This window comes from Jaculus jaculus, chromosome 7 (assembly GCF_020740685.1).
Source record: "Jaculus jaculus isolate mJacJac1 chromosome 7, mJacJac1.mat.Y.cur, whole genome shotgun sequence".
Lineage (NCBI taxonomy): Eukaryota > Metazoa > Chordata > Mammalia > Rodentia > Dipodidae > Jaculus > Jaculus jaculus.
This window is the reverse complement of record NC_059108.1, coordinates 54,520,734-54,542,072: the sequence shown is the minus strand read 5'-3', so window position 1 is coordinate 54,542,072 and position 21,339 is coordinate 54,520,734. Positions and strand designations below refer to the sequence as shown.

The 21,339-nt window shown below is 38.8% G+C and overlaps 1 protein-coding gene across 3 annotated transcripts in view; it reads right to left on the bottom strand.

Moving 5' to 3' along the window:
* The window catches only part of Gpr63 (G protein-coupled receptor 63), a 144,105-nt gene that overhangs the window by 29,853 nt on the left and 92,913 nt on the right, over positions 1-21,339 (bottom strand). For 2 of the 3 annotated variants that reach the window (XR_006638089.1, XR_006638088.1), the window contains exons 2-3: positions 1,806-2,043; positions 837-1,046 (exon numbers count right to left, since the gene is read on the bottom strand). The gene's annotated coding sequence lies outside the window, so the exon portion shown is untranslated. The remainder of the gene's footprint in view (positions 1-836; positions 1,047-1,805; positions 2,044-21,339) is intronic. The other variant, XR_006638090.1, reaches the window with a different exon arrangement.

Sequence of the window (21,339 nt, the reverse complement as noted above, 5' to 3'; positions counted from 1 at the left end):
TTTTGTCAATAGCTAAATGGATATAATTATATTCATGTTTTCAAAATAAAATTGCAATTTTTCTTATATTTTATGGCTTGGAGGCATGTGACAGCTGAGGTTAGGTTCTCCCACAGGCAGCAGAGTGAAGGGATTGGATGTTTACAGGTACATAGATAGTCTCCATGTAAGACCTTACAAAGTCCAAGCTTAGAAAAGAAAAAGTAGATTATCTTAGCTCAAATGGGTTTTGTGTTCTTGGAAAAGGGGCATCTCAAAGGTGGTCATGAGGACTTGAGAACATTGTATGCCTTCCCAAATGCTTTATTTGATTTAGAAATCTCACTAGCATTGCATAACGCTAACAAAATGAGGAGACTTTCATCCATGAATCAGACTGGATTTCTTATGCCTCGATTTGGAAAAAAGTAACTTTGGATTGTCTTATTGTTAAAAACTGTGACATTCCTAAAAATGCTGACATTCAGACCTGCTATGTATGCTCCCTATTACATAGCACTATTGCTTCATGTGCACAAGACTGAGGTACCTTACTCTCAGGTAAATCACAATGTGGCAGAAAAACAAGCAAACAAAGTGATGGGCTTCATCAGGGCATTGTCACACAAATGTATTTCTCTTCCCTCTGTGCTACCCCTGGCCCCTGCCCACTCCAGTTGATTACCTTCTTCACAAGTTCATCCCCCTTTCTGCTTTCTGGTTACATGTGTTCCATTACCCTGTCTACTTCCCACCTCATTTACTATCTCTTTCTCCCTACTTATAAGCCCCTTTCTAGTTTCCTTACCTACATACACACACACACATACATATTATATATACATATGTAAGCTTACAGTTAGTTTCCACATATGAAAGAATGTATTTAGTATTTGTATTCCTGTGTCCAGGCAATTTCATCTACCATGTTGATTTTCAGTGACTCCATTTTCCTCCAAATACCAGGATTTCATTTTTCTTCATAGTGTATAAAGTTCCATTGTGAATATGTACCACATTTTCTTTATCCAGTGATCTATGTATAAGCATTTTCAATCTTCTGGATGCTGTGAATAAAAGTAAGCAGGCAGTTATATTTAGGAAGGTAAAATTATGAAAGTGAACTATAATATGTTATAGATGAAGCTTAAAGATTTCCAGAGATAGAAAAAAAAATCTAGATTTTCCTTATAGTAAATTTGATTATCTTCCTCAAAAGGGTGATCTAATGAGAGTCTAAATCAATCCATATAGGAATGTATGATTTTCTACTTAGAAATATTTTTATAATGGAGGTAGTTTTCCTGCATTCTTAAGACCAAAGGAAATATGGATATAGTACTACATTGTCCAATTATCTGAGTTCCTTGGTAGCAATCTTTTAATAGCCTAGCTCAGAAAATTACTGGTTATTTCAGAACTTTCTTGAATAAGAGATACTTCTGCCTGGAGAACATGGGTAAAGGAGAATGCTTTATTTTTCTCATGGAATAACAGGATTTTTTTTTAATTTTTATTAACATTTTCCATGATTATAAAATATATCCCATGGTAATTCCCTCCCTCCCCACCCCCACACTTTCCCGTTTGAAATTCCATTCTCAATCATATTACCTCCCCATTACAATCATTGTAATTACATATATACAATATCAACCTATTAAGTATCCTCCTCCCTTCCTTTCTCCACCCTTTATGTCTCCTTTTCAACTTACTGGCCTCTGCTACTAAGTATTTTCATTCTCACACAGAAGCCCAGTCATCTGTAGCTAGGATCCCCATATGAGAGAGAACATGTGGCGCTTGGCTTTCTGGGCCTGGGTTACCTGACTTAGTATAATACTTTCCAGGTCCATCCATTTTTCTGCAAATTTCATAACTTCATTTTTCTTTACCGCTGAGTAGAACTCCATTGTATAAATGTACCACATCTTCATTATCCACTCATCAATAACAGGATTTTAATAACAATTAAGATATATCTTCAGGATCACCATGAGTTCGAGGCTACCCTGAGACTCCATAGAGAATTTCAGGTCAGCCTGAGCTAAAGTGAGACCCTACCTTGAAAAACAAAAACAAAAACAAAAGATATGTCTAATTAGTAGAATGTAATATAGGTAAAGTCATAATTCTTAGGTTTGGGCTGGAGAGATAGCTTAGTGGTCAAGCGCTTGCCTGTGAAGCCTAAGGAACCTGGTTTGAGGCTGATACCCCAGGAGCCATGTAAGCCAGACGCACAAGGGGGCGATGCATCTGGAGTTCATTTGCAGTGGCTGGAAGCCCTGAGGAGCCCATTCTCTCCCCCCCCCCTTTCTCTCTCTCTCTCTCCCTCTTTCTCTGTCACTGTCAAATAAATAAATAAAAATTTAAAGAAAGAAAAAAATAATCCTTAGGTTTTAGGACACTATAAATATATGGTAAGTTACGCATAATGGCAATTAGGAGGTTCTTTATTTGTACTCTGTAAAGTTAAATGTTAGTATGTACAAGATACACATCACATGGAAATTAGTCCTTAAACTGGAAACTGAGGTGTAATTGCAGCTAATCATGTTAATTGCATAATCACTTAATCTGAATGGGTGCTCTCTGTAGCAATATTATGGCTTTGTAACTACATTTATGCTCTCAAAGAACAAAATAACCCACAAACACGGTAGATCACCAATAGAATGATGCAGCAATGGAGGTAAAGGCGATACAGGGCCAACCAAGCATGTTAAAATAAAGCTCACCGATTGCCATGGTTCTCTGAAGCCTGGACCAACTTTGAGGAGTTTTATTCCAAATAAAGCTAGATTTATCTCTTTTCAGATTATTAACAGTATTTTTTCAACTTCAAAAATGTCCATGCAATACAGATATGTGTAAAGACTACAGATAATATCAAACTTGATGTGTCCATCTAGAAATAACCACTATCATCATTTTTATCTTGTAACCCACTGATTTCTTGTATGGAATGGATTGTCTTTTGTCTTTTTATAAAAATTTGAGCATTTTTAAACAATGTAATTATTTTCATTACTTTTATTTTATTGTACTATGTGGAATCTATGTCCACAATCTGTCTTTTTCAATGCATATATATTTTTAATATATATTCCTTATTTATTAAACATTGCCATTTTGAAATATAAATTATTTCCAGATTTCTTTTTTTAATGCTATAAGAACCATTTAATAAACATTCTTATTACATTTTATACGATTTACTTACTTATTAAATTCCTGCAATGGAATTCCTATGCCAAAGACGATATACAACTTAAATTCTTGGGCTAATTAATTTCATACTTTTCTCCATGAGGGTTTAAGAAACCAAGTGAATCTCGACAGGAGCCATCCGTGTGCTGTTCACCATTATCAACCCATTATCCACCAAAGAAATCAAGGTCCACAGCAAGATGGCCCTGGGGTGAGAAGCTATCAGGAAGAGTCTTTTATTTCTCTCTTCTAGAGTCTGGCATTCAAAGTACAATGTTTGTGGAAACATGTATCTATATGTAAGAAGGGCTATGCAAACACTGAGATAACCCCAAAAACATTCTGTAATGTCTCACAAACATGCACAACACCCTACCACCACCAATTAACTCACAGGTTAATAAAGGAATTTACTTATAATATAAATGTTAATTATGTAAGGAAAATACCTGGTACAGTCACTGTATGGAAATAGCATGGCAAATATATGATTTATAAATTGAAATCAGATAGGTAGTACTTAATCATAACTCAAATGGCACCAGTTAAAGAAAGAACAGGAAAAACACTGTGAAGGTTTCTAATCCACTCTGGATATTGGATGCTTAGTCATAAATATTAGGGAAAATTGAACAGAGCAAGCTGGCTGAGTAGGAGGGACCACCTTTGAAAAAGATTTAAAAAATAACTCCCCAGAACCCACATAAGCAAGATGCACAAGGTGGTGCATGAGCATAAGGGGGCACACATCTAGAGTTTATTTGCAGTGGCTAGAGGCCCTGATGTGCCACTTCTCTCTCACACACATATGCTCTCTCACTCTTTCTTGTTCTCTGTTATAAAAAAATTAAAAAATAAAAAGTAGCACAAACATCATTTCCTTACAGTAGCAAGAAGTCTGATGCACACACACACACACTCACAGATAAACAATTTTTAAAAGTAATATTATATAACTTAGAACTGCAAGGATTTATAGAAAAAACTGGAATTATGTTATGAGTCCATTAATACATTTTACTAAACAATAATAGTTAATACTTGTATAATATTCAATTGAAGTATTATTTGGTACCATTCAACCCTTTCTGTATCACCATCCTTTCTTCCAGTCAGCGTCTCTATGGAAATATCTAATAGCATCAATATTAATACAACTAAAACCAAACTCTTAGTTTTCACCTCAAATTTACCATGCTGTTTTCCCATCCTGATGCTTCATGGCTCTCATTGATTCAGCCAAAATTTTAGCACAATACTATTCCATTTCTCTCCTCTTCTGTGTCCAATAAGGCATGAAATCCTGCTGACAATCTTCAAATTATATCCAATTACATCTCACCTCCTCCTCAGCTACTGTGGTGGTTCGATTCATATGTCCCCCATAAACTTAGGTGTTCTGAATGCTAGGTTTCCAGCTGATTAATAATTGGGAATTAATTCCTCCTGGAGTCAGTGTACTGTTGGGGGTGGGCTTATGGGTGTTATAGCCAGTTTTCCCTTGCCAGTGTTTGGCACACTCACCTGTTGCTGTTGTCCACCTGATGTTAGCCAGGAGGTGACGTCCACCCTCTGTTCATGCCATCATTTTCCCCTACCATCATGAAGCTTCCCCCTGGAGTCTGTAAGCCAAAATAAACCCTTTTTCCCACAAGCTGATCCTGGTCAGATGATTTCTACAAGCAATGTGAACCTGACTGCAACTGCTACCCTTTAACCTAATCCACTGGCATCTATCTACACATTCCTTCAGTAGTGAATAAAGTGATTTTTGTATGTTATATGAGAGTAATCCAAGTAAGATGTTTTGTTTTGTTTTTGAGGCAAGCCCACAGACTGCCTTTTTCTTTTTTTATGTGAAAGTGAAAGCAAGAGTGAATGAGAGAGAGAGAATTGGCACACCAGGACCTCCAGCCATTGCAATCGAATTCCAGACTTGTGTGCCCCCTTGTTCACATATGCAACCTTGCATGCTTGTGTCACTGCATCTGGCTTCCCTGGGACCTGGAAAGTCAAACATGGGTCCTTAGGTTTAGCAAGAAAGTGTTTTAACCACTGAGCTATCTGTCCAGCTAGTTTTTTCTTGAAATTTTACTGACTATATTAGTGTCCCTTAGTCAACCATTAACATAAGCATTTACCTTGAATCCTTCCTGATGCCTTACAAACAGACAGGACTCAAAAAGAAGATGATAATAGAAGACAAAGAAAGGTCAGACCCATGCTTCCCACCACACAGACACACTGGGGGTAAGCCCCACCACACTTAAGAACTTCTAAATTCCTTATGAGGTCCCACATAGGAATAGCCTTAACAAAGAAGGAAATGTATCAATTGAATCAACATGTATAAACCTGGAGAACATTATATTAAGTAAAATAAGCCAAGTCCAGATATATCATATCATATGATCTTATTTATATGTGCAGTCTTAAAATCCATAGAAACTATGAGTAGAATAGGGATTGCCAGGGGGAAAGGTAGGGTGATATTTGTTAAATTTCAGTTAAACAGAGAGAATAGAGGATTAAGTTAGGAAGGTGCATTATGCAACAAGGTGACTATAGTTAATAACAATGAACATGAAAATTGTAGAGTGCCCTGAAATGTTTTCACTACTAAAAAATTAAGTATTGAGCCAATGTGTGTGTTAATTAATTTAATCATTCCAAAATGGATTCTAGAAATTAAAGTATGAAAATCAAATTTTAAAAAGTACAAGGATTTGGGGACTGGAGAGATGGTTCAGTGAATAAAGTGGTTTGCTACTTAAGCCTGAGCAGCAAGTTTAATTCCCAGACTCCACATAAAAATAAAAATAAAATAAAATAAAATAAACAGAAGCTATGACAGGCTTCTGTAATCCCAACACACTTATAGCAAGATGAAAAGTGGAGACAGGAAAATATTCCAGAAGTTCTCCATGAACAAATAACAACAGCACAGCAATATTAAGACAGAACAACCTGCCTCAAATGAGGTAGAAAACCAAAATTTGTCCTTTGAACCCCACCCTATGGCATGTGCACTCACACATTCTCTCACATACACGAGCACATACACACGGAGTATGAGGATTTAAATGTAAAGAACAGCCCATTATTATTTGCAGATATGATTGCTCACATAGAAATTAAAGATAATCCAAAACTCATAATTAATCATAATTAATATGAAATTCCAACAAGTGTACTAAGTATAACATCAATCTAAAATTTAATTTGTCTTTCTGTACATCACATGTCCACATGTAAAATCCACTTTCACCAACAGAAATAAAAATATAATTTACATATTGAAGAATTAGTTATTCTAGTAAATTATTCAAATAATTAAGATCATTATGGGGTATTTCATAAAATTTTATGCACAGCTACATTTTATAAATAAATCAAGTTCATAAAGGAAAAGAACCAATATTGTAAAAGAACAAATTCACTTGCATATTGGCCTCTGATGTCAATAAAGAAACTATCAAAGACCTCTAAAAGTGTCTTGATACAATACTCTTTCTTTTAACACACATATGGGTATGTTGGTGTAGGGGTGCATACATGTGTGTGTGCGCGCATGCATGCATGTGCCCTAGAAAACATCCTTAGGAATGACATCTACTTTTATTTGGGGCAGTCTCTCTTTTGCCTCGCTCACCAATTAGGCTAGACCAGCTGGCCAGGGATGCCTGAAGACCTGTCTCCATCTCCCCAGCACTGTGATTACAGATGCATGCCATCACACATGCCATGTTTACATGAGTTCTAGGAAAGCACTTTGCTGACAGCACTATCTCCTTGGTCTCTCACTGATACCCTATTCTATATATTATAGATGTGCACTCAATAAAAGTAAAAAACAAATCTGTAAGGTAAATGGAAGTCATTAATTATAGGAATGATTTTGCCCTCATATTATTGGATTTGGCTCCGATCATTCAGATTCTTGTTCCTCCCTCCCTCCCTCTCTCCCTCCCTCCCTCTCTCTCTCCCTCTCTGCCCCTCCCTCCCTCTCCCTCTCCCTCTCCCTCTCCCTCTCTCTTTCTCTCTCTCTTTTTTCTCTCGTTAGGTTTTACTGTTGCCAAGAATGAATTATTCCTTAGGAAAACCAGTAAGAATTCTCAAAATAACTGTGCCAAAGAACATTAATCATTTTTACATTTAAAAAAACATGATTTCATTTTCTTACATTTCTTTATTACATTTAAAAATTTTTTATTTATTTCTTTTTAAGAAAGAGAGAATGGGCACACGAGGGCCCCTAGCCACTGCAAATGAACTCCATATGCATGTGCTTTGTGCATCTGGATAACATGGGTACTGGGGAAATCAAACCTGGGTCCTTAGGCTTTGCAGACAAGCACCTTAACCACTAAGCCATCTCTCCAGCTCTTCTTACATATCTTTAAAGGAAGGTCAGCAGGAGAGTCAATCCTTATAAAGTTATCTGCCACTTATCCTTTCAACTATGGTATATCTGCTCAAGGAATTAAACTGTCCCCGACCAGTAGGAATTAAAATTTAATACAGCTATCCAAAATAAAATATATAACACCCACTGATGATAAATGCATGTACATAAGAATTAAATCATCATTTTGAAAGAAAAATAACATGTTGATTTGCTTAGTTGTAACAAAAAAATCTTAATAAAAAGCAGGTTTGCATTTGGGGTAGAAGTCAGAAGTTATGAGATAAGGATGAATTTTCTTTTCCAAATGAAGCTACAGTGTGCCATACAATTCTAGTGCTCAGGACTGATATTTGTGCTAGAAATTATGAATATGATCAGCCTATAAACAGGGTTGAAGCTAAAGGATAGATTGAGATGATAGATTGAAGTAAGAGTGCAGAACAAAGAGAACCAGGGAAGTAGCATTGGGCATAGTGTGAAAAGTAATGGGCCCTTCAACATATCTATGACCTAATATCCAGAATCCGTGAATATGTTACCTTATATTGTAAAATAGACTTTGAAATATGTTGTTATACTTAGGTTCCTGATTTGGAAAGATATGCTGCAGTATATAGGCAGGCCCAATGTGATGAAAAGTATCTTTGTAAGTGATAAGGGAAACTGAAGGTCAGGGTCAGACAGGAACAAGATGCTAAACTGCTTGATGTGGAAATAGAAGAGGAGTTTCAGGCCAGCCTGGCCTTAAGAATCTGAAAGATTTCTATAATGAACTCAGACTAAAAGAACTCTTGACCCACAGCATAGCTACAGAAAATACTAGAAAGAATCCTTAAGACTGAACACACATACACGAGGCTACAAGAAAAAATAAAGCATTCTTGAATAATAGTTAACACAAGAGAAAAATAAAAAGTATGCCAAACACTTAAAACTTATCAAGAATGAGAAGAATTAATAAAGATCTTTTAAACAATAATGCTAAATATAATTGATTTCAATTCCCCAACCAAAAGACACAAACTGACAGTATGAATTAAAAGATGGGATCCTTTTATTTATTTATTTATTTATTTATTTTGCCTCCAAGAAGCACATCTCGCATAAATAGGATGGAGTTATTTTATGGGACAAGGATGGAAAAAGGATGTTTCAAGCAAATTGTGTTAGGATGCAAGTAGATGCAGCTGTTGTAGCAGCTGACATGCTAAACTTCAAAGCAATATTAGTCTGAAGAGATTAAAATGAAAGGTCATTTTATAATGAATAGGGGAAACAATTCACCAAGAGCACATTACAGTTCTAAACATATATGCACTGAACAGGCACTACTAGTTGCCACGTCATAGATTAACCCCAGTACAACAGAAGTGGATGACTTCAATACCCTTTCTCACCAATTTATAAGTCAGCCTAGCAAAAAATAGAGAAAAGTCTGGATTGAATGATATCATAGAACAGATGTGCCTAACAGACATCTCCAGAATGTTTCATCTAAATGCTGCAGGATACACATTTTTTCAGCAACAAGTTTTACATGAAGTTTTCTCTAAAATAGATCATATATTAGAACAAAATCAAATCTTAACAAATGCTGGAAAACTGAAATAGTTCTTTGTGTTCCATCTGATCACAATGGAATGAAACTGCTAATAAACAGCAATATGGACTATGGAGAAGCTCATGGAAATTAAACAATATACTATTAACAGATGAATATATAACCGAAGAAACAAAGAAGAAAACAAAAACATTCTAGAATCAAATAATAATGAAAACACAACATACCAAAATCTATGGGATACAATAATGATGGCAGTTCTTAGAAGGAAATTTATAGCTTTAAGTACCTATATTAAGCAGTTAGAGATAATCCCAATAAACTTAAGTATATATTGTAAGACCTTGAGAAAGTAACAAGCCAACCAAAAACCAGTAAACACAAAGAAATAAGAAATCAGGGCAGAAATTAATGAAATGGAAACAAAAAGAAATACAAAGAATTAAAGGGCCAGAGAGATTGCTTAATGGTTAAGGTACTTGCCTGCAAAATCTGAGGACCCATGTTCGACTCTCCAGGTCCCATGTAAGCCAGGCACACAAGGTGACACTGCACATGCACACAAGATGGTGCACATGTCTGAGTTTGATTATAGTGGTTAGAGGCCCTGGTGTACCAATTCTCTCCCCCCCTCCTTCTTTCCCTCTCTCTCATGCACATGCACTTTCATTCTCAATCCCTCTCATAAAAAGGGCCAGTCTGCTGGACTTGCCTCAAAAAAAAGAAAAAAAGAAAAAAGAAAAGATAAGAATCAATGAAACAAAAAATTAGGTCTTTGATAAAAATTAAAAGTATTGACAAGCCCTTAGTGAAACTAACCAAAACAAAAAGAAGACCAAAATTAATAAAATTAGAGAGGAAAGGGGTGCCATTTATTACAAGAGATAACACTGAAATTCAGAAAATCAAGTACATAACTTAAAAACATAATGGAAAATCTTGAAAACAAACTGAAAAATCTAAAAGAAATAGATTTCTAGATAAATAGGAGTTAACAAAATTAAGCCAAGATGTCATAAACTACTTCAGACCTATAACAGCATTGAGTGTGAAACAGTTTTTTAAAAAAAAATCCCAAATTCAGACGAATTCATTGGTGAATTTAACCAGAACTTCAAAAAAGAACATTAATGCTTCTCAAAATATTCCATAAACTAGAAAATAAAGGAACACTATAAACCTCTTTGTACTTTTTTGCTTGTTTTCAGAGATAGGGTCTCATTCTAGCTCAGAGCTGATCTACAATTCACTATGTAGTCTCAGGGTGGCCTCAAACTCATGGCGATCCTCCTACCACTGCCTCCTGAGTGCTGGGATTAAAGGCATGTGCCACCACACATGGCCGAAAGCTATTTGTATGGAGCTGGAGAGATGGTTAAATGGCTAAGGTTCTTGCCTGCAAAGCCTATGAACTCAGGTTCCATTCCCCAGTACCCATATATACCAGATGCACAAGGTGGCTCATGCTTTTGGAGTTTGTTTACATTGGCTAGAGGCTCTGGCACACCCATTCTTTCTCTCTGTATATCTGCCCCCCCCCCCCGTCTCTCTAATAAATAGAGATAAAATTTAAAAAAAAAAACAAAAAAAACTTTTGCTGAGTTTGGTGGTACATACCTTTAATTCCAGCACTCGGGAGGCAGAGGTAGGAGGATTGCCATGAGTTCGAGGCACTCTGAGACTACATAAACTACTTCCAGGTCTAGTCCAGGTCAGCCTGGGCTACAGCAACACCCTACCTTGAAAAACTACAAAAAACAAACAAACAAACAAAAACCCTTTTTGCATCATCACAAACTCCGAAGCGGACGCACACGGGCTGCAGTGGTCCGTGCGTGGCGCTTCTGCGCCACGGCGCTGTTGTGGGGCGCGCTGAGGGCGCTGGGTGGGCGGCGGGCTGAGCGGTGCGCGGGCTGAGCGGTGCGCGGGCTGAGCGGTGCGCGGGCTGAGCGGTGCGCGGGCTGAGCGGTGCGCGGGCTGAGCGGTGCGCGGGCTGAGCGGTGCGCGGGCTGAGCGGTGCGCGGGCTGAGCGGTGCGCGGGCTGCGTTAGTCCGCTGCCCTCCCCGCTCAGTTTTATCTGTGGTCCAAAATGGCTTTCATCCATCATTGGTAACTGTCCAAAGAAGCCTATGACTAAATACATTCGATTTTTTCGAGAGCAGCTATCCAAATGTAGAGCTCAGAACCCAGAAGCGAAAAATTTAGACATAGTTAAAGAAATTGGGAGGCGATGGAAGGAACTTCCTGAGTCAGAAAAAAAGTCTATGCAGCTGCTTATAAAGCAGACTGGATGGTATACAAGGAAGAACTGGACAGATTTAACAAAGCGCTAACTCCAAGTCAGAAAGAAGCTCTTAAAAAAGAAGTCCTGCAAAAACGTTTAAGAAGGAGTGCACTAGCAAAAAAGAGAAAACAGTGCTTGGGAAACCAAAAAGAGCTCGCTCAGCTTATAACATTTATATGTCTGAAAAATTCCAAGAAGCTTCTGGTGAAACATTGCAGGAAACGAAGTCTGCATATGAGATGTGGAAAATTCTGCCTTCCTCTCAAAAGCAAGTATATGTTCAACTTGCTAATGATGACAGAATTCGTTATGCTAAAGAGATCCAGTCTTGGGAAAAACAAATGGCTGAAGTTGGACGAAGTGATCTCTTACATTCGCAGAAGAAGAAATGAAGAAAGAGCACTGAGGATTACAGTAGAAGGTTGAGCTCTATTCATGACGGTTAAGCACAAGACACCTATTAGGTCTCAACACCTAAAGTTGTAAATGGGTGAGGCTAGAGTTGGTAACCATTTTATATTCAAATCTTTTTTTTTCCCCACCCACACACTTGCCAGCAGAGTACCTTTTTATTAGTATCTTGAAGTAGGAAACAGGTGAAAATTCCTGCAAATTGTATCTTGTGCTTAAGAACCGTTGGAGATGAAGATCTCCATGTGGATGAAGCAGAACATCACATCACCTTTGATGAAAGCACATCAGAATGAAGGTTTTTAGACTTGACTGCGTCACGATTATGGACACAGTCTTCTGTTTTCCTTGTGCTGTGGAGGCTGTGGTTTCTTTTCAAAATTGTCTCTTTGTGTCCTATGATCTAAGGGTGCAATTGTAAAGAAGCAGTCAGAGCTTATCTAGCTGTTCTGTTTCCTAGGTATAAATCATATGCTTACAGTTGGTAGTTGTACATGCACGTGATTATTGGTTCCAGCAGGTTTCATACAAGGAACTGATTCATAACCTTTTTTTTTCATTGTTTTTCCTGAAGTAAATCTAAGTAATTATGTACCAAATGTATGCATACTGTTTTATATCACGTAGAATAAAAATTCTAGTTGTCTAGTAAAAAAAAAAAAACAAAAAAAAACACTCTGTATGAAGCCAGTATCACCCTGATGCCCAAACCAGAAAAAGACACAACAAAAAAGAAAATTATACACCAATTTCTTTTATGAACACAGATGTAAATTTTTCAACGAAATACTTATAAATGGAATACTGGAGCTTATCAAAATGATCATTCATTATGGTCAAAAGAGTTTTATTCCAGGGATGCAGGGATGGTTCCACATATGATAATCAACAAATGAAACCCATCATAGAAATGGACTCAAGGACAAAAAAAAGAAATCACATGACCATAACAATAAATGCAGAAAAAGCATTTGTCAGTATCCAATATTCCTTCATGACAAAAGTCTTGAAGACACTCAAGAAATGAGGCCAATAAATCAACAAATGTAATCTCATGAAATTAAAAGGCTTCTGTACAGCAAAGAAAACTGTTAATTAAGTGAAACAGCAGCCTGCAGAATGAGAATAAATCTTTGCCAGCTATACCTCTGGCACGGGATTAATATCTAAGATATAAAAAGAACACAAAAACTTAAATAAGAAATCAAATAATCCAATAAAAAATGTATTGTGGGGCTGGAGGGATGGCTTATTGGTTAAGGTGTTTGCCTGCAAAGCCAAAGGACCCAGGTTTGATTTCCCAGGATGCACGTTAGCCAGATGCACAAGGGAGTATATGCTTCTGGAGTTCATTTGCAGTGCCTGGAGGCCATGGAACAGCCATTCTCTCTCTCTCTCTCCCTCTCTCTCTCTCTCTCTCTCTCTCTCTCTCTCTCTCTCTCTTTCTCTCTCTCTGTCCCCCCTCCTTCTCTGTCAAATAAATAAATAAATATAAATGGATTGTGAAAACTGTATGAAAGTTTTTTCCTTGAGAGACATGAATAGATACCTATTCACCCCAGTTAGGGCACCAATGATATACCAAAGCATAGTTTTCACCAAAGCCAGTTTTGGTGGACCAATGAGTTTATTGGAGTTACTTACAGAGCAGAGTTAGAGACTGCTTGAAGAGCAAAGGCAGCTGCATCACCAAAAAGCACACTCCAGCCTGGCATGGTAGTGTATGCCTTTAATCCCAGCACTTGGGAGGCAGAAGTAAGAGGATCTTCATAAGTTCAAGGCCAGCCTGAGACTATGTAGTGAATTCCAGGTCGGCCTAGATTAGAGCAAGATCCTACCTCAATGAAAAAAAAAAAAGAAAAGAAAAAGCCTGCTCCAGCAACGGTGGCAACTTACAGAAGCTGCAGCTCTAGAGCGCACTCCACTATTTGCAGGCAACTTGATGGGTCCAGAGAGTATCTTCCCCAAGCAGTTGTTTATCCTTTAAGTAACCTTAGGGGGCTAGAGAGATAGATGGCTTAGCAGTTAAGGCTCTTGCCTGAAAAGCCTAAGAACTCAGATTCAACTCTCCAGGTCCCACATAGCCAAACACACAATGACACAAGTGCACAATGTTGCACATGGGCACAAAGAGGCACACACATCTGGAGTTTGTTCACAGTGGCTGAAAGCCCTGGTACACCCATATTCATTCTCTCTCTCTCTCTCTCTCTCTCTCTCTCTCTCTCTCTCACATAATAAAAAAGAAATAATAAATAATCTTGCAACCTTTTCTCAGATTTGTTGACCTACTGACTCTCCTGAGCCTTCCTCTTCCCCCTAGGAGGGAATTTTTCAATTCAGAGAAAATTGCTACACAGCAATGGTCAGAGTCTGCCTCTCAACAGTTGCTTACTGTTCCTGCAATGTTGGGGAGTGGTCATATGATCTTGGAAGTTTTAGCTCTCCCAGACTGAATCTCCTGAGCCTCCCTTCTCTATGCAGGACAGAATGCTTCAATTTGGAAGGTTTGCCATACAACAGAATTGAGCATAGAATTCTCTAAAGAAGAAATACACATGGCCAATAAATATTTTTTAAAGTCTTCAACATCTTTAGACTCCCTGGAAAAGTAAACTAAAGCTACTTGGAGATTCTAGATGACTCCAGTCAAAATGGCTATCATCAAGTAATCAAATGACAAAGACTGAGACACCCTTCCAGGGTGCCTGCCTGGGAAGGAATAACCCAATGGAAGGTCAGAGGGAAGCAGGGCCATGGACCACTGTGAGACGGGTCTGAGTACTGTCATTGTGAACCAGGACTAGAGGCCTGGGGGGTGGGGCGAAGGCCAGGGGAAGGTCAGTAGGCAGCAGCCAATCAACTAGGATTCTATCTCTCATAACCACCTTGTAAGCCCCTCCCCTCAAAGAAATTGTCTGAAGAAGGCAGCTCTGTAATAGCTCTATTCCCCAGGATACACTTCAAAACACAAAACAGTGAATAGGACCGAAAGAACAGCATCCAGTTTGGATACCAGGCAAGCCAGGCCTCCCAAGGTCTTACCCAGATTTGTTGAGAGGTGGCAGACAAAAAGTAGATCCTGTTCAGGCTCAAATAGAAAGTACCCGCCACAACCCAGTGGATAGTCTTCAATCCCACACACGCTGTGATCAATTTTTACCAGACCATCAATCACAAGGTACACAAAAGCTGCTATTGCTGCATCCTCTGTGAGACAATTGGTCTCAAGATGGGAATACCCCAACACAAAGGAAATAGTATACAACACCAAGTAAAGGGATCCTCACCAAGATTACTGAGTCCTACAATGGAAACCTCCAATGAAAGCTTAAAGGAAACCCAAGATAAAAGAAGCCCAAAATTAAATATCAACAAGAATTTTTTTAATGTTTTTTTTTTTAATTTATTTGAGAGCGACAGACACAGAGAGAAAGACAGATAGAGAGAGAGAGAGAGAATGGGCGTGCCAGGGCCTCCAGCCTCTGCAAAGGAACTCCAGACGTGTGCGCCCCCTTGTACATCTGGCTAACGTGGGACCTGGGGAACCGAGCCTCGAACCGGGGTCCTTAGGCTTCACAGGCAAGCGCTTAACCTCTACGCCATCTCTCCAGCCCCTCAACAAGAATTTTAAACAAATTTAATGAGAGCATGAACAAATGGCTTGATTAAAGGGAAGAAACTAGACAAATAGTAATCAGACAGAAACTCCAAGAATATCTGAAGGAAATTGAAGAAAATAAGCAAAAAGAATTCAAATTACAAATCTAAGGATTGCTCAATGACATGGAAGAAAAAAAATAACACCTCCAAAGATAAAGAAAATGGGAGAAATTATCAAGAACAACTCAATCAATGACTGAAGTAAACCAAAGAGAATCAGGAAGCTGTACTCCATAGACTGCTGAATGAAATCGAAGACAACAAAAAAGTGATCAACAGAAGGCAAAAGGAATTTTAAGGAGAATCAGCAAATAGATGAGCTCATAAGACAATGGAACAAGCTCAGTGAGGACATATCCAAATGCAGGAATGAACTCCAAGAGACAATATAAGATCAAATCAGGAAATAAAAATAGAATTCAAGGAAGAAATTGAAATGCTGCAGAAAAACATAACAGTAAACAGAAATGCAATAACTCTCTTAAAAGGCCCCTAAAAGGCCTCACCAACAGAATAGATCACGTGTAGGACAGAATTTTGAAACTCAAAGACAAGACAGAAGAAATAAATTGGGACTCCAAAAATAATGTCAAGTTCAAATATGTAAGTTATCTGATTTGAAGTTAGAAAATGCAAGGAAGTTTGAAAGTACTGGTACAAAGACAGGTTTTAGGTTACTGAAGATAATATTGTCAACGAGATTACCACCATTAAGGTGCTTACATTGAAATAACAGAAAGGATGCCTGAGGCAAGTTCTACCAGGGAAGTCAGAATGGTAGAATTGCAAACATTTTGGAAAATAAAAAAAAGCCGGGCATTGTGGTACATGCCTATAATCCCAGCACTCCAGAGGCAGAGGTAGGATTAGCTGAATTCAATGTCACCCTGAGACTACATAGTGAATTCCAGGTCAGGCTGGCCTAGAGTGAGACCCTACCTCAAAAAACAAAAAACAAAAACTTGTTTTTGAGGTCATGATTTATTTCCTCCCTGGATGAACAATATGGCTATATCCCTACAAACTTGGAATTAATTTTGGAAGCCTGATGAATGTGAGAAAGTGGGTCGTGGATCATGAAATGCAATGGTTCCTGGATACACTGCTGAGATGTGGTGTCCCTTTATTGGAGGCCAATGTGGCCATTGTAGGACGAACTGTGGTTTACAGTAGAGACCTGAAAATATGTTGGATGTGGAATGGCTACCATGGACTGCTGTTGGCCTTGGATGGAAGTTTTCCCTAGCTATTCAGCCCAACTGGAGGGATTAAATTTGAAATCCAGAGATTGTTGTCACTGGTTATGGATATCAGACTTGAACTGCAGATATTTGATACATATCTGGTGGTTATTGAATTTACATTGTTCCAGTCTTTCCTTATTATGCCTTATAGCAATGAATCTGTGTGTTCTGTGCCATTGTATGTTGAAAATATGTAACTTGATTTTATTTTACAGGACTCACATTTAAGAGACAATTATAAAGTTGGTAAATACTATGAACCTTTGAAGTTGGACTGAATCCAATTTACAATTTGAGATGGTCATGAGTCTATTGGGAGGCAGGGAATGAAAGTGGTAACTTAAAAATATGTCCTTCATAAACTCAAATGTTTTATTAAACTTGTCACTTGGATCTCCATCTGCCTAGCTGGAAGAGGTATCACTGGGCATGAGTCCTGAGATCCAGCACAAAAGTGTGCAAGAGAGAGGTTGAGCTAGGCAAGCATACTGCTTATTGCTGGTTTTTGCTTGCTACAGTATTTCTCTCCATGCTTGGATTTATGAGTAGAAACCAGATTGTTCCACTATTATGGAACAACCCCTGGATCTGTAAGGTTGAAATAACTCACTTCCTCCCATAAGCTTATCTGGTTTGGATGTTCATCCCAACAATGTGTAATTAACTACTACATTCACAAAAACCTACAACGTGACAGGGATTAACTCACATCTCCCCATTGTAACTCTGAACATTCATGAACTCAACTGCCCAATCAAAAGACACAGGTTAACATGCTGAATCAGAAAGCTGTATCTATCCATTTGCTGTCTACAGGAAACCCACCACACAAAGATAAATGGAAGGATTTTCCAAGAAAACAGAAACAAGAAACAAGCAAGTGTGGCTATGTTGATTTCTGATGACCGGGGTTTCATGGTAGGGATGGTTCGACATACAGAAACTGAAAAAAGTAATTCAGCACATAAATAAACTTAAACACAAGAAGTACATGATTACGTCAAAAGATGCAGAAAAAGCCTGTGACAAAACATACACCTCTTCATGATTAAAATTCTGGAGATTCTAGGGATTGAGGGACCATATCTCAATATAATAAAGGCTATTTAGAATGCACCTAAGGCCTAGGTCACACAATTAAGGTATTGAATAAGACAGGGGTGCCCTACTCTCACCATTGCTTTTCAACATAGTATTTGAAGTCTTAGCTCAAGCAATAACACAAGAGAAAGAAATAAAAGGAATGCAAATTGGAAAAGAAGAACTCAAACAAGCCCTATGTGCACATGGCATGATTTTATATATGTGACTCAAAAGGCCTCATCAAAAAAACTTTAAAAAGTGTTAAATACTTTCATTAAAATGGCAGGATACAAAATCTATACACAAAAAGCAGTATCCTTCCTATACACCAAAGATAAATGTATAAAGAAAGAGATTAAGTGACACTAAGCTGTTTTCAATAGCTACAAAAAAATTAAATACCTTGGAATATCACTAACCAAGTAAGTGAAAGACCTATTCAAAGAATATATAAGATCACTGAAGAAAAAAATTGAGGCAGATACAAGAAAATTGAAAGAACTTCCATACTCATGTACTAGAAGAATTAATATTGTGAAAATGACCATGCTACCAAAAGTACTAAACAGATTCAGTATAATTCCAGTGAAAATTCCAGCAACATTCTTCAAAAAAGATAGAAAAATAGTCTCAAAAAATCATATGGAAAAACAGAAGGCCTCAGGTAGTGAAAAAATATCCTCCACAGGGCTGGGCTGGACAGATGGCTTAGTGGCTAAAGTGCTTGCCTGCAAAGCCTAAGGACCCATGTTCAATCTCTGTCCTGATCACATGTAATCCAAATACACAAAGGTGACACAAGTGCAAGGTCACACATGAGCACTAGATAGTGCAAGCATCTGGAGTTTGATTGCAGTGACCAAGGTACTGGCATGTCAATTCTCACTCTCTCTCTTGATCTCTCAAAAACAAAAAAAAAAGTTCCGTTCAAGATGGTGTCCTCCTAACTATGCTTTAGTTCCTGGGGTAATATCAGGCAAGCTGTGGGGTTCCAGTATGAGGAAGTCATAGCAGTCCTCCAGTGGGTGGGCATTGTAGGGGATCTACTGATGCCCATACTCTCAGGCAGCCTACTAGACCCTCAGGTCTCTGAAATCACCTGCCCCAGCCACTGAGCCCCTGACCAGGTTCTCTGCTGGGCTACCTGAAGGCTATACCACCTTGGCCAAGCGCCTTCCCCTTCACAGAAGCTGGTGCCTTCTGCCCCCCTCAACTGACCTCCAACAGACACCTGCTCTCCCAAAAGCCCCCTCTGACTGCTGCCAGCTGTTCCCCCTGTGCCAGAGCCCTCACCAACAACTTCTAACAACCAACTGCCAACCACTGGCCACCACCTGCTCCTTCCCCTGATTCTGGAGGACCCCATCGAATGCTTAATGCTGGCTGCTTGTTCCCACTCCCCCATTGGTTCCTGCCAATTGCCAATTGCTATCTGCTTGTCCCCCCTCCCCAGAGCCACCCACAGACCATCAACTGTCACCAGCACCTTCCCCATCTCTAAGGGAGCCCTCTAACCACTGCCCTCATGCTTTCACTCTCACATCTTCCCCATTCACTCCCAGAGGCTCCTCCCACTGCCTCAGGCCTACAACTGGCTCCCACATGCTGCAATGACTGACTACAGCCCACCTGTGCTCCTGCATCCTGTCTTGCACCTTTGGTGGGTTTGCCAGATGGCTGCCTCCACTCCCCCTGATTGCAGACCCTCAATACCCTGTGCTGCCTACTGGTGCCCTTGTGTGCACTCTTGGCCACTGCCCCTGTCCCCCCTCACACCAGCCAACTCCCTGACCTGGGCTGGGTTATGGAACTCAGCAACCCCCACCATCTCTCCAATTCCCTGTCCCACTTGCAGTGACTACTTGGGGTATCACATCATCCCCAGAAGGTGAACACAAGAAACCTAGGCAATTAACTGCCTGGGGTAACCAGTGAACCCTCCATAACCTGCTTATCTGTGTTCAACCAGAGAGCAAGGGCAAGCGCTACAGTCCAGAGCCACAGGCAAGACACAGCTGACAGCAGATCAAAGGGAGCCCAGACTTCCAATCCCAACTTTGGTAGCAAGCACCAGCCCAGAGCAGCTGGTGCACTTATGCCCTTCACAACCTGTGCATCCCAAAATACATAGCCATCAGTAGCCTATTCTATTCAAACTTAAAACATAACACTCATTGAAGACACTACAGGGGAAATCTCTTGCTTCCTCCGTAATAGATTCCCCACACTTTGATGGGCAGACCACAACACAAAAGAAACATAAAATGAAGGAACTCCAAAAAGGTTGCCTAGTCCCATGATGTAAGTGTCCATAGAGGAAAGAACAGGAATAGACCCTCAAAATGAAGATACAAGATGTGTGACCCAGACCAAGCAAATGGCTGGTCTGGTAACAAATCAACAAAAAACCAACAATCACATGTATGAAATTCACACAGCTGACTTCATTAGACTTGATCCAAGAGACAAAGCCCAGAGAGACCTCAAAAGAGAGTTAAGTGAACTGAAGGTAAGCCAAAAAATACAGGATCTCAACAACTAGCTGTTTAAGCTTAATGATGTCATAAGTAAATGCAAGAATGAATTCCAAGAAACATTAAGAAAATCAAAAAATTGGAACTTGACAAATATTTTATAAAAAAGGTAATAGAAAATACAAACCAAATTGAACTAGTGAAAACCTCTCTAGAAACACTAAAGTACTGAGTTAATCATATGGAGGACAGAACCTCAGACCTGCAAGTCAAAATAGAAGAAACAGTTTGGGAGTTTAAAAACTTTAATACATTCAAAAATTCTTGGGAACAGCAAATGAGGGAATTGTGGGATACTCTAAAATGTCCTAACATTCAGATCATGGGTATACCAGAAGGGGAAGAAATTCAGACCAAAGGCATGGAGAACTTAATTCAACAAAATTATTTTTTAAAAAAACCTTTACCACCCTCTCAAAACAGTCCTGTCATGATACAAGAAGCTAATAGAACTCAAACAGACTGGACCAAAGACAGAACTCTCCAACAGAAACAAAGAGTGCTAAAAGCAGCAAATGAGAAACAACACATTACAAACAAAGGCAACTCCATCAGAATTACCTCCTATTTCTTGATGGAAGGCCTGAAAGTCAGAAGGGCCCAGAATGGAGCATTTCAAAGTCTAAAAAGTTATGGTTTCCAATCCAAACTACTGTACCCATTGAAAGTATCCATAAGATATGGTGAAAGAAAAACTTCCCCAATAAAAGCCAGCTCTACAATTATATGAACATGAAGCCAAACCTACAATGAACACTTCAGGGAAGTCACCACACAGAAGACTCAAACAATCTCAAGAGCTTACAAGAAGCAGACAGACTACAATAACCAAAACTAGAGCAGGCTAAAAAAAAAAGTACATAGTCCAAGAAATCATCAAATCCCCATAAAGCACTTCAACATGGTAGGAATTAATTCAAGCATCATAGTTATAACCTTAAATATTAATGGTCTTAATTCAC